Raw genomic sequence first — 13,823 nt, forward strand, 5'->3', positions numbered from 1 at the left:
TAGTTGCCTGATCATGATACCATACAATTCTTCCAATCAAATGCTTTACTTAAAAACCCAGTTTAAGTAATAACTCTCTCTTTAAGCCTTCCTTGTTGTTGTTTTTTTTTTCCTAGTCAGCAAATGGTAGTCTTTCCTATGAGCATTCTAAGCAACTTGTAATGCATTTCTGGCTTTAATGGTACAATACCTTATACGATAGAATGTGTGTACAGGATCTGGTCTTCTCTACTAAATTTTTTAGCAATTTGAGGTAGAAATAATATTTAGTTTCTTTTATAGTATACAGTAGTTGCTGAGATAATGCTTGTTAAATTTGTGTATCCATACTATTTTCATATTGTTTATGAAGATGTGTTCACCTTTTAAAGAGGTGCTGTATTGTAAGCATGGTGGAAATGAAAATGTTAATTTTGCTTCAAGGTTACTGGAAGCAAAATTAAGATAGGAAAATAGTAAAGCCAGCTTTTACTATGGATGATATTTCAATTAATGTGTAAGATAGACATTTGCTTCCTTAATTTCATCTAATGGGACTAGATGCAGATGAGAGTGGCAGTGGACACTGTTTCCTCATCTTCTCTCCTTTGTTCCTGGGGACAGCCATCAAGACTAAGAGGAGAGTTAAAACAGACAATGTGGTTTCTCCCATGTCCAAAATAAATTGAAGTTGGAGAATAAGTGGTGGAGTTAGAATATTTGTCTATAATTACAAGTGATGTAAGTGTCAAGATTTTTTGTTCCAAGTATGGACAGATATGATAAGCTAATTTAGCATGAATATTTGTGAAACATGAACTCTGGCTTATGTCCCATTGCTTGATGCACAGAAAGCCAGTCACTGAGACAAAGAATATTGCCAGGGAAGAAAGCTTTATTTGGGCGTTGCAACTGAAGAGATGGGAGATACGTCTCAAATCTGTCTGCTCAACTGACTAAAATTGGCAGTTTATATAGCGTGAGAGAAATGTAGCTATATGCAGGAAAAACAGGAATTAGGAGGGGGTCTGGTGTCTCATTGTCTGGATGTGGTGATTTGGTGAGTTTCAGTTCCTTGGGAGTCCTGATGGTTGGTTTCCTGAGAAAGGAATTCAGAGAAGATAAACACAAGTTTCAAGCTTTAAGACCAGCTGGGTCAATTTATGTGTTTATTCAAAAACAGTGGAGACATTAGTTATTTGAGGAAATTTGACAGATTTCACTTTCTTATTCTACATATAATATTAATAAAAAAGTTGAGTTCTATTTCCAAAGAGCCTACATCATTCAAATGATCATAATGTTTAAATGTAAGATTATTTTTATTAGGAAAAAGATTTTAAATATATAGCAGAAGGAAATAGTATAATGAATCATGTCATCTATGACTTGCTTAAGTCTTTTAAGATAGAGACATTTTATTTCTAAATACTTCTACATGAAACTCTATTTTTGTTTCTTCTAAATAACAAGACATACATGTACAATTGCTGTATACCTTGTTATACAGTAGAGACAATAGAGTGTGATAGTTGAGATTATATACTGGAGCGCTAGCTAGATTCAAATCTTAGCTCTGCCATTTCCTATCTGGGTGATATTGGCAAGATCACATAACCTCTCTGCTTTTTGCTTATTTGGTCCCTATAAATGGAGGTGATAGTAATACCAACCTTAGAGTTATTATAAAGATGAAATTAACACATATAAAACATACAGACCATCTCCTGGATCATAGAGAGCAGTCTAGAAATGTTAATTAATGTAATTCTGAAAAACATTATTAATATCATTACTATTTAAGATTAAGTGGAAGTGATCTTAGCATCAAATGGAACATGTTTATGTATCCGAATGTGTTAATAATGAAAGGGCATTATACTGAGATATTTTTCATTTTATTGTCATGAATTTAATCTTTGCATTTGTATGAAAACCTTAATATAATGCACGCACAAAATACAAATCAAAGTTGAATGCTCAAAGCACATATTAAAAATGCAAACACACATGTGGAAGACTGTTTTGATATCATTGTAGGTTTTATATATTCAATTTTATTTTTTTAATTTTAGAGACAGGGTCTCACTATCTTGTTCAGACTGGCCTCAAACTCCTGCCCCAAGGTATCCTCCAACTCGGCCTTCTGAGTAGCTGGCACTATGGGCACTTGCCATCATTTCTGGCTCTGTTTATTCAGATTTTAAAGAAAAAATAGATTTTAAAATAAACTGAGGAAAAAAAAAGCTAGCAATGTAACAATTATCTATGAAAATCCAAATTCAAGTTCTCATTAGTTTTGAAATTTATTTGGATTCCTAGTCTAGGTTTCAAAAGACATCTGACCCAATAAGTCATTAAATTCCCTGAAGATTAGTGAGGCAAATTCCTCAGAAGACTTGAGTTGTGCCCGCAAACTGTGCTATTTTCTTAATTCCCAGAGAAAGCAAAACAGAAATCATTACAAAGCCTTATTAACCTAATTTGAAGACCTGTCTGACTAAAATTCAAATGAAGTTCCACCTAGAATTCCCATGTCATTAAATTGAGTTGATTTATTTGCTACATTTTGTTTTATTGATCATGTTCAAAATTTGTCCTGTCTGGGACATTTGGCTAGTCTGCTGAATTCCCTTGCATATTTATGTTGCTATTTATTTTCCTCTTAGCAGAGTCTTGTCTACATTAACATTAATTCCAACATAATCTGCTATCTAAATGTCTTTTTCAATGCCCAGTCTTTAATGATTATATTTTACTTTATAGCCATAAATAAACCTGGTTCTAGAATAAGCTAGTAGGGATATGCATCAAACAGCAATGAAATCTAATTATTAAAGAAAAAAGAAAAATCTGGGTTTCTTTTCTAGCATTTTAAAAAGCTGTCTTATAGTATGTACCCTTTGTTTTACACTCTTAGGTACCAAACAGTGATGAAATCTAATTATTGAAGAAAGAATCAGAGTCTAGGTGTTACCAGTGGAGGGTGTCCAGGTCCTTGGAGTTTTGAACAAAGAATTGGATAAAATGCAGAAAGCAATGAAAGAAAAACACAGATTTATTGAAACAGAAGTATACTCCACAGAGTAGGAGCAGGCTTGAGCAAGTGGATCAAGAGTTCCAGTTATAGAATTTTCTGGAGTTTAAATACCCTCTAGAGGTTTCTGTTGCTTACTTGGTTTACTTTCTTTGTAAATGAAGTAGTGGCCTGCAACCATTCTGATTGGTAGCAGAAAGTGACTAATCAGACGCTGAAGTGAAGTTACACAAGATGATTTGTCCTGCAATCAGCCTGATTGGCTGCTGGAGGGCACCAGTTAGATGCTGACGTGAAATTACGAAGTTACACCCCTATGCAAATAAAGACTGTGACCAGTCTGATTGGTTGTGGGAGGGGACCAATCAGAGGTACTTTGCATTTTTCCTCTGCCATGCAGTGGGAAGGGGGTTGGGGGTTTTGCAAAGGAAGTAGTCTCTGATCCTTTTGTTACCTGGGCATGGAAGGTTGGGTTTACCTTTTGATTCAGTTCTAGAAAGTCAGCATGAATTGGCCTTAGGTTCCCTGCCTCTAGACCCTATTCTTCTGCCTCATAGGTTTATTTTCTAACATTTAAGAAATTATCTTATAGTTTGCAATCTTTATTTCCATTTTTGATGTTGGCCAATATTGAATCCTTGAATAGGATAGCATAAAGGTAGAATATAATTACTTTGTATCCATAATTGCTTTGGTTCTTTTGGCTTCTAAAATAAATGGTTTAAATATTTTTGATGTGATACGTTTGGATTGGGTAATAATAGCTAGCAGATATTATATATACTTTTATATATACTGATTGTATGATATATACATATGCTTATTCTATACTGAGTGGTAGCATTTAAAGCATACTACCTAGTATAGAATAAGTATATATAATATATACTAGCCATTACTATAACTTCATGTATCATTTACAATTCACAAGAACACTTTGTGGTACATATATTATTTTATTTTTCAGGTAAAACAAGTAAAATTTAATGAGCGTAAGCTACTTGTCCAGTGCCACACATTTTGTATTTGTCAGAGTAGGGAAGTGAACGCGGTGCAGTCTGTATGATCCAGAGCTGGAATACTGTGTTGCTGTGCTGTGCTGTCTGGGCAGCGGGTACCTGTGAGGAAGAAGAGGGCCTCTGAAGGAGCTGTTGTAAATTGAGACTTAGGGGTAAAATTTTGGAGACAGTTTTGATTGAAAATTTGAATTTATTACATCTATCCATTATTTTCTCCGTATTTAATTTTGATGAATTTGGCTTATATTTCATACAACTAGTTTTATCATTGACAGTCGTGAGGTTACAGTGTTCCTACTGTAGGCAAAATATAATGTGTGTGATGTATAAGCTTGTTAAACTTTGAGTCCTAAGTTTCTGCTGTTCTTATCCACTATTCCTAGTGATGTTTACCATGAATATCTTAAAATTAATGTGTGCATCTCTATATGGAATGTAGCCATCTCAGGAATCACTGGGGGAAGAAACTATAAAACCGGTAAAAAGGTAGAGTAGACTCAGTGTCTTCTAAGAATTCTGCCTTATGTTTTTGGGGCTGCTTTCCAAAATTTTTCAAGCCTGTCCTGATATATTTTTAATGCTTTACACACTTGAGCACATGCTCCTTTTGCAAAGATGGTTTAAACATGGGTTCCTAGTCGTCCTGGATTAGTGGCATTTATGGTGGGATCCTGGAGTCCTACCGTCTGATCTCTTAAATTAGATCTTGGTTGTATGACTTTAGCCAGTCTTTGCCTCAGATATCAAGAGAATATCATTGATCTTCGTACTTTTCAAGATGGTGGTGGTGGTTTTAAACCATTTGCCCTGGCAATATTTTGAAAAGTGTATTTGTGTATCATAATATAAAAAGATTCTTGTAATTTTTTAGAAGTAGAATGGCTTCATTTAAAACATTTCCTTTTATAATATAATGCATGGTACTACATGATTTCCATGGGGAGTGCTATGTTGAACTTTCAGACTCTGTAAAAATCGCATAGTGCCTTTTACAATCCTTGAGCAGAAGATAAATATCACTCTCGTCCCAAAATATATGTGACATATTTAGACATAATGTATAAATATGGGTATACTTTTGTAGCACTGTATTACATCCCTTTCTGATGCTGGATATTTGAAAACTTCATACTACATATGGAATTTAAATCAGCCCCCAACTCTTTTCTATCATACTCAACTGTATTGTATTGTTGGTGGCTCTCCTTACTCCCTGCGAGGTCCTGTGATAGGCAATTCATGGGCATTCATGCAAACTAAATTTATTCATCATGCAAACTAAAATTACATCAGTTTTATTTCAAGGATGTCCTCAGGTTCTGTATTTAAAATCTTTTGAATGCTATCATTATAGTCCTCATCAGCAACTTTAATACATCTTATTTGAAGAATGTCATTTTTGTCTTTTAAATTTAATAAACAAGTTATTGCAGGGATCAGTATTGCCTTTTAACTTAATTTAGTTCCAATTTTTCTTTGACTGTCATTTGGAAAATGTATGTGTTCTTTGTTTTAATATTCCCTACAGTGTTTTTTAACTTTCTTTTTGTTACTGCACAATTTCAGCTGCTTCGTGGTTTCACTTTTCCCCAAAATCTACGTATCTCAGACTGTTTCTTTCTTCTCTTTTATACATCATAATTATTAGTGGAAAAATACATGAAAACTTTACAGTCAATCTAATCTTCAAAAACGAGATTTCTTCAAATTTCTTTTTGCCACTGATGTTATAAATTTACTTTTCATGTTAATTTTAAAACTTTCTTTTCTGAGTATGTTAAATAAATTGCTTCTAAAGAATCAATGCTGTAGTTTTTCCAGAGTAAATCTAAGGAGTTACAACATTTTTTATTACCTGAAGAACTGGCGAAACCATCTGAATTCATAAAATTTGTTCTTCATCAAATATTTTAGCTAAGCTTATATGTTTTTTGCAAGAACAATATTTCTATTCGTTAAATACATAATTTCAAATTTTTATTATGATTCAGTAAAACAAAAGTACAAATGTTATGTGTAAGTCCTTAGTGCATATTCAGTGTCATCCAACTCATATTCTTTCTAAATCTGTTCATCTACCAAATACTTCTCTAAGTCCTAGGAGAAAATAGCAGCTTAAATCAGTGAAATCAGAAGGCTCAGTTATGTTCTTATTGTCATTGTACTAGATTCATCAATTAATATTCAACCTGGCCTTCTAACTTAGAACAACTCTGACTGGATGAAAGTTCCACACCTCTTTCTATTCATTCTTCAATTGGGCATCATCACCTGCAATTCTGTTGAGTCTTCATTTCTCATTGATCCAAGAGATTTACCAAAAATGAAGCTTTTCAAGCTGGGTGTGGTGGCTCACACCTGTAATCTCAGCAACTCAGGAGGCTCAGGCAGGAGGATTACTTGAGGCCAGGAGTTTGAGACCAGCCTGGTCAAGATAGCAAGACACTGGCTCTAAGCAATAGAAATTTAAAAACTTATCTGGGGATGATAGAATGCACCTGTAGTCCCAGCAGCTCTGGAGGCTTAGGTAGGAGGTTGGCAGCTCAAGGGTGTAATGAGCCATGATTGTGCCACTGTACTCCAGGTTGGGGAAGAGAGTAAGATCCTGATTCAAAACAAAAGAAAATGAAAAAAAAAAAAAATCACAAGGCTTTTCCTCTGTGCGAGTCAGACCTGGTGACCATCTTTAATTAGCGGAGCAGCACAGGATGCTTAAATTCCAATGCTGAACTAGTGGTAACAGAGTAATATAATACTGTATATTAAAAAGTAATGTTTAAAGTAATGCTTAAACATTCTTGTTCTTTTTTTTTTTTTTTTTTTTTTTGAGACGGAGTCTCACTCTGTCACCAGACTGGAGTTCAGTGGCACAATCTCGGCGCACTGCAAACTTTGCCTCCCAGGTTCAAGCGATTCTCCTGCCTCAACCTCCTGAGCAGCTGTGACTACAGGCGCATACCACCACACCCAGCTAATTTTTGTATTATTAGTAGAGACAGGGTTTCACCATGTTGGCCAGGCTGATCTCATACTCCTGACCTCGTGATCTGCCCGCCTTGGCCTCCCAAAGTGCTAGAGTTACAGGTGTGAGCCACCACGCCTGGCCTAAACATTACTTTTTAATCCATAATATTGATCCCAGTATACCAGAATATTCAGACTTGATGTCTGTATGAAAGTCCACTTTAAATATAACGCATCATGATGGATAAGCTTTTTGATGTGCTGCTGGATTCAGTTTGCCAGTATTTTATTGAAGATTTTTGCATCGATGTTCATCAGGGATATTGGTCTAAAATTCTCTTTTTTTGTTGTGTCTCTGCCAGACTTTGGTATCAGGATGATATTGGCCTCATAAAATGAGTTAGGGAGGATTCCCTCTTTTTCTATTGATTGGAATAGTTTTAGAAGGAATGGTACCAGCTCCTCCTTGTACCTCTGGTAGAATTCAGCTGTGAATCTATCTGGTCCTGGACTTTTTTTCGTTGGTAGGCTATTAATTATTGCCTCAAATTCAGAGCCTGCTATTGGTCTATTCAGGGATTCAACTTCTTCCTGGTTTAGTCTTGGGAGAGTGTAAGTGTCCAGGAAATTATCCATTTCTTCTAGATTTTCTAGTTTATTTGCATAGAGGTGTTTATAGTATTCTCTGATGGTAGTTTTTATTTCTGTGAGGTCGGTGGTGATATCCCCTTTATCATGTTTTATTGTGTCTATTTGATTCTTCTCTCTTTTCTTCTTTATTAGTCTTGTTAGCGGTCTATCAATTTTGTAGATCTTTTCAAAAAACCAGGTCCTGGATTCATTGATTTTTTGGAGGGTTTTTTGTGTCTCTATCTCCTTCAGTTCTGCTCTGATCTTAGTTATTTCTGGCCTTCTGCTAGCTTTTGAATGTGTTTGCTCTTGCTTCTCTAGTTCTTTTAATTGTGATGTTAGAGTGTCAATTTTAGATCTTTCCTGCTTTCTCTTGTGGGCATTTAGTGCTATAAATTTCCCTCTACACACTGCTTTAAATGTGTCCCAGAGATTCTGGTATGTTGTATCTTTGTTCTCATTGGTTTCAAAGAACATCTTTATTTCTGCCTTCATTTCGTTATGTACCCAGTAGACATTCAGGAGCAGGTTGTTCAGTTTCCATGTAGTTGAGTGGTTTTGATTGAGTTTCTTAATCCTGAGTTCTAGTTTTATTGCACTGTGGCCTGAGAGACAGTTTGTTATAATTTCTGTTCTTTTACATTTGCTGAGGAGTGCTTTACTTCCAACTGTGTGGTCAGTTTTGGAATAAGTGCAATGTAGTGCTGAGAAGAATGTATATTCTGTTGATTTGGGGTGGAGAGTTCTGTAGATGTCTATTAGGTTCGCTTGGTGCAGAGTTGAGTTCCATTGCTGGATATCCTTGTTAACTTTCTGTCTCCTTGATCTGTCTAATGTTGACAGTGAGGTGTTAAAGTCTCCCATTTTGATTGTATGGGAGTCTAACTCTCAATAAATTACTGGGAAACCGAATCCAGCAGCACATCAAAAAGCTTATCCACCATGATCAAGTGGGCTTCATCCCTGGGATGCAAGGCTGGTTCAACATATGCAAATCAATAAACATAATCCAGCATATAAACAGAACCAAAGACAAAACCACATGATTATCTCAGTAGATGCAGAAAAGGCCTTTGAGAAAATTCAACAGCCCTTCATGCTAAAAACTCTCAATAAATTTGGTACTGATGGAACATATCTCAAAATAATAAGAGCTATTTATGACAAACCCACAGCCAATATCATACTGAATGGGTAAAAACTGAAAGCATTCCCTTTGAAAACTGACACAAGACAGGGATGCCCTCTCTCACCACTCCTATTCAACATAGTGTTGGAAGTTCTGGCTAGGGCAATCAGGCAAGAGAAAGAAATCAAGGGTATTCAGTTAGGAAAAGAAGAAGTCAAATTGTCCCTGTTTGCAGATGACATGATTGTATATTTAGAAAACCCTATGGTCTCAGCCCAAAATCTCCTTAAGCTGATAAGCAACTTCAGCAAAGTGTCAGGATACAAAATCAATGTGCAAAGATCACAAGCATTCTTATACACCAATAACAAAGAGAGAGCCAATCATGAATGAACTTCCATTCACAATAGCTTCAAAGAGAATAAAATACCTAGGAATCCAACTTACAAGGGATGTAAAGGACCTCTTCAAGAACTACAAACTACTGCTCAGTGAAATAAAAGAGGACACAAACAAATGGAAGAACATACCATGCTCATGGATAGGAAGAATCAATATTGTGAAAATGGCCATACTGCCCAAGGTAATTTATAGATTCATTGCCATCCCCATTAAGCTACCAATGACTTTCTTCACAGAATTGGAAAAAACTGCTTTGAAGTTCTTATGGAACCAAAAAAGAGTCCGCATTGCCAAGACAATCCTAAGCCAAAAGAACAAAGCTGGAGGCATCATGCTACCTGACTTCAAACTATACTACAAGGCTACAGTAACCAAAACAGCATGGTACTGGTACCAAAACAGAGATAGACCAATGGAACAGAACAGAGTCCTCAGAAATAATACCACACATCTACAGCCATCTGATCTTTAACAAACCTGACAAAAACAAGAAATGGAGAAAGGATTCCCTATTTAATAAATGGTGCTGGGAAAATTGGCTAGTCATAAGTAGAAAGCTGAAACTGGATCCTTTCCTTACTCCTTATACGAAAATTAATTCACAATGGATTAGAGACTTAAATGTTAGACCTAAAACCATAAAAACCCTAGAAGAAAACCTAGGTAATACCATTCAGGACATAGGCATGGGCAAGGATTTCATGTCAAAATTACCAAAAGCAACAGCAACAAAAGCCAAATTTGAGAAATGGGATCTAATTAAACTAAAGAGTTTCCGCACAGCCAAAGAAACTACCATCAGAGTGAACAGGCAACCTACAGAATGGGAGAAAATTTTTGCAATCTACTCATCTGACAAAGGGCTAATATCCAGAACCTACAAAGAACTCAAACAAATTTACAAGAAAAAAACAACCCCATCAAAAAGTGGGCAAAGGATATGAACAGACATTTCTCAAAAGAAGACATTCATACAGCCAACAGACACATGAAAAAATGCTCATCATCACTGGCCATCAGAGAAATGCAAATGAAAACCACAATGAGATACCATCTCACACTGGTTACAATGGCGATCATTAAAAAATCAGAAAACAACAGGTGCTGGAGAAGATGTGGAGAAATAGGAACACTTTTATACTGTTGGTGGGATTGTAAACTAGTTCAACCATTGTGGAAAACAGTGTGGTGATTCCTCAAGGACCTAGAATTAGAAATACCATTTGACCCAGCCATACCATTACTGGGTATATACCCAAAGGATTATAAATCATGTTGCTGTAAAGACACATGCTCATGTATGTTTATTGCAGCACTATTCACAATAGCAAAGACTTGGAATCAACCCAAATGTCCATCAGTGACAGACTGGATTAAGAAAATGTGGCACATATACACCATGGAATACTATGCAGCCATAAAAAAGGATGAGTTTGTGTCCTTTGTAGGGACATGGATGCAGCTGGAAACCACCATTCTCAGCAAACTATCGCAAGAACAGAAAACCAAACACCGCATGTTCTCACTCATAGGTGGGAATTGAACAATGAGATCACTTGGACAAAGGAAGGGGAACATCACACACTGGGGCCTATTGTGGGGAGGGAGGAGGGGAGAGGGATAGCATTAGGAGATATTCCTAATGTAAATGACGAGTTAGTAGGTGCAGCACACCAACATGGCACATGTATACATACGTAGCAAACCTGCACGTTGTGCGCATATACCCTAGAACTTAAAGTATAATAAAAAAAAATAACGCATCCTCTCTTTGATAATGCTTTATATTGGACTGTAATGCCATGCCTTAAGTCATAATACATATCCAAAATTGATACTGAGAATAATATGTGAGACTTAAAAAAATTCTGAAATCAGTAATATCTATGTTATAAAAGTTGCAGGCCCTAATATAAATAACAACTGTAAAAAACGACAAAAAACCAGGATGTATTTAGAGATTGAAATTTGAAAATATACATGCATATATACATACATACATATTGGAGAATCGCATGCAAGTCTTGTTTCTTCACACAGGAACCTACACACAGACAGAATCATGTGCAAGCACAGTCTCATTCTGTCATCCAGACTAGAGTGGAGTAGTGTGATCATAGCTCATTGCAGCCTGAAACTCATGGGCTCAAGGCCTTCCTGCCTCAGCCTCCTGCATAGCTGGAAATACAGGAGCATGCCACCATGCCAGGCTTATTTTTAAATTTTTCGTAGAGATGAGGGCCTCACTGTGTTGTCCAGGATGTTCTTAATCTCCTGGCATCAAGCAGTTGTCCAGCCTAGGTCTCCCAAAGTGCTGGGATTACAGGCATGAGCCACTGGGCCTAGCCAAGACTGTTGATCTAACTCCTTTACTTGTGAGATAGAAATACAAAGTGTGATATTTCCGTAGAGAGTTTTAGTGAGCCACTTTATTCTATATCAACTAATTCTTTTACAACTTTGTGGAACACAAAAATAATACAGAACTGGGTACATAATTATAGCCATAGTATGATTGCAAGTAAAGTTTATCAGTTTGCAAATCTGAATTGTACAAAATAGTTAAGTAAGTTTCCATTGCAATTTAGGTAAAAATATATAGACTTTAATTTTTGAATATTTTGCTATAAGTAGGAATATTTTTTAAGTTAATAACATGAAAAAGAGAATAAAATATTAAAAATCAATGCTTTTTATAAATATCAATTCTAAGGGTGAGATAAATATGTTAAATTTGCAAGAGCTTTTTGTACCTGTCAAATAATTATCATTGTGACTTTCCAAATTAAATTTGCTAATATGCACTGGTTGTAAAATTGAATGACCTCCTCATCCAACATTAGCTTGTATCTCTGTCTCTGAGTAATCTAATCTATTATTTAATAGCTGAAATTATATTGAGAAGAATAGTCTGAGAATTATGCATTTCATGTGTCAGTTATGTTTTACCAAATGCGTTTGAATATATTTTAGAATCCACTTGCTCATTTTCTCTGTACACATTTGTATATGGTGGTCTGTAGACTTCAGAAGATATATTTTGAAAAAAACAGTTGGATGGAGACATAGATGTTCTTTCTTGTATGTGATCTGAAGAAATGGAATTCTTTGTTTCAGAGGGAGAATTTATTTGAGGTAGTTAATTACCATATAAGACATTCTGTGTTAAGTAGGTTTTTTCATAAAAACTCCTTTGTGTGTAATATTTACTGTATTTCAATTAAATATATACTGCCGTAATATATAAAGATGAGTAAAGACATGGAGTATGGTGGTACGAGGAACAGTAGTTTCCAGTAGCTTAAAGACAACAAATGAGTTCAATTTAGAAATTCTCATATTTTTATGAAATTATTTTAATTTATATAAACTACAAAAGGAGAACCAGGGAAATAGCACCATTATTTGTTCTTAAATTATGTTTAGCAATTGTACCTTAAGGATTCTTGATACATGATTTTAGAAGTTGAGAAGTACATTATTATTTTAAAGTTATTTCTAAAAGCCATTTATATGGTTATTTAAAAGAGGAAGAGCCTGCATAAGGTGTATATAAAACTGCTAATTTTTAAGTGTGAGAGGATTCAGAGGAAACAGAAGTAATTTTTATGTAAGACAAGCATGTAATGCTTTATAATATTAATAGAAAAGACTTAAACCTTAATAGTTTTATTCTGATCACAAATATAATACATTCTCATTGTATTATTGTAAAAACCAGAAAGCACAAATTATTTCTTAAAATTGAAAAGCCAGGAATAGTACTGGTAACACTTGCTACGTATACATGCATTCATTTCTCCTTCTACCTGTTTCCACCCAAAACAAATAGGTTTTTTTCTCTTTTCACTTTTGCTTAACTCGTAATTTTTAAACTTCATATCATTTAAAAACAAATACAGTTACGGTAGAGTTAAAATATATTTTGAACAAAAAAATTTTAACACAAATGTCAAAAAATGTTATAGATGCATTTCGGATAAATGAATGAAATTCTTAGTTTGTTACCAGGGAAGGCAACAAGGTAATTCAGTATCAAATGTATAGTTCCAATAGATAGAAAATTAATCTTTGACTTCAGACTCCCGAGGGGCTTTCTTGAATCATTATTGATTGGATCTTCATTCCTACCTCAAGAGACAAGTTGGTTGAATTAGGATTTAATTGTGTTTATAGTTTAAATAGATCACTCCTTTCCTAGTGTACTTTCTTTTTTAAGACAAAAATTGGTATACCTGAAAAACATGCAAAAAGCAAGAGGATGAGATTTAAAATAATCCTTCATTGCCATATTATTTCTGTCATGCGTACCATTTATCAAAGAATCATCTTCAACTACCCAATATAAATTTAGTTACATAAACTGTGAAATTTATTTCAAGTCGATAATATTAGTTAGATTGTATTTAAAAGGCACCTATCCAGTTTCTTATTATTTTATTTATTTATTTGTCTGCTTGTTTGTTTATTTATTTGAGACAGCATCTCACTTTGTTGCCCAGGCTAGAGTGTGGTGATGTGATCATGGCTCACTGCAGCCTTAACCTCCCAGACACAAGCGATCTTTCCACCTAAAGCCTCCTATGTCTACAGGCCTGTGCTGCCTTGTCCAGCTAATTTTCTGTTATTTTTCATAGAGACAAAGGTTTGCCATGTTGTCTGG

At 35.1% G+C, this 13,823-nt stretch overlaps 1 protein-coding gene across 7 annotated transcripts in view; it reads left to right on the forward strand.

The window, feature by feature from the left end:
- The window catches only part of CACNA2D1 (calcium voltage-gated channel auxiliary subunit alpha2delta 1), a 498,706-nt gene that overhangs the window by 315,504 nt on the left and 169,379 nt on the right, over nt 1-13,823 (forward strand). The gene's annotated exons all lie outside the window — the stretch shown is intronic.

This window comes from Chlorocebus sabaeus, chromosome 21 (assembly GCF_047675955.1).
Source record: "Chlorocebus sabaeus isolate Y175 chromosome 21, mChlSab1.0.hap1, whole genome shotgun sequence".
NCBI classification, from domain to species: Eukaryota; Metazoa; Chordata; class Mammalia; order Primates; family Cercopithecidae; genus Chlorocebus; species Chlorocebus sabaeus.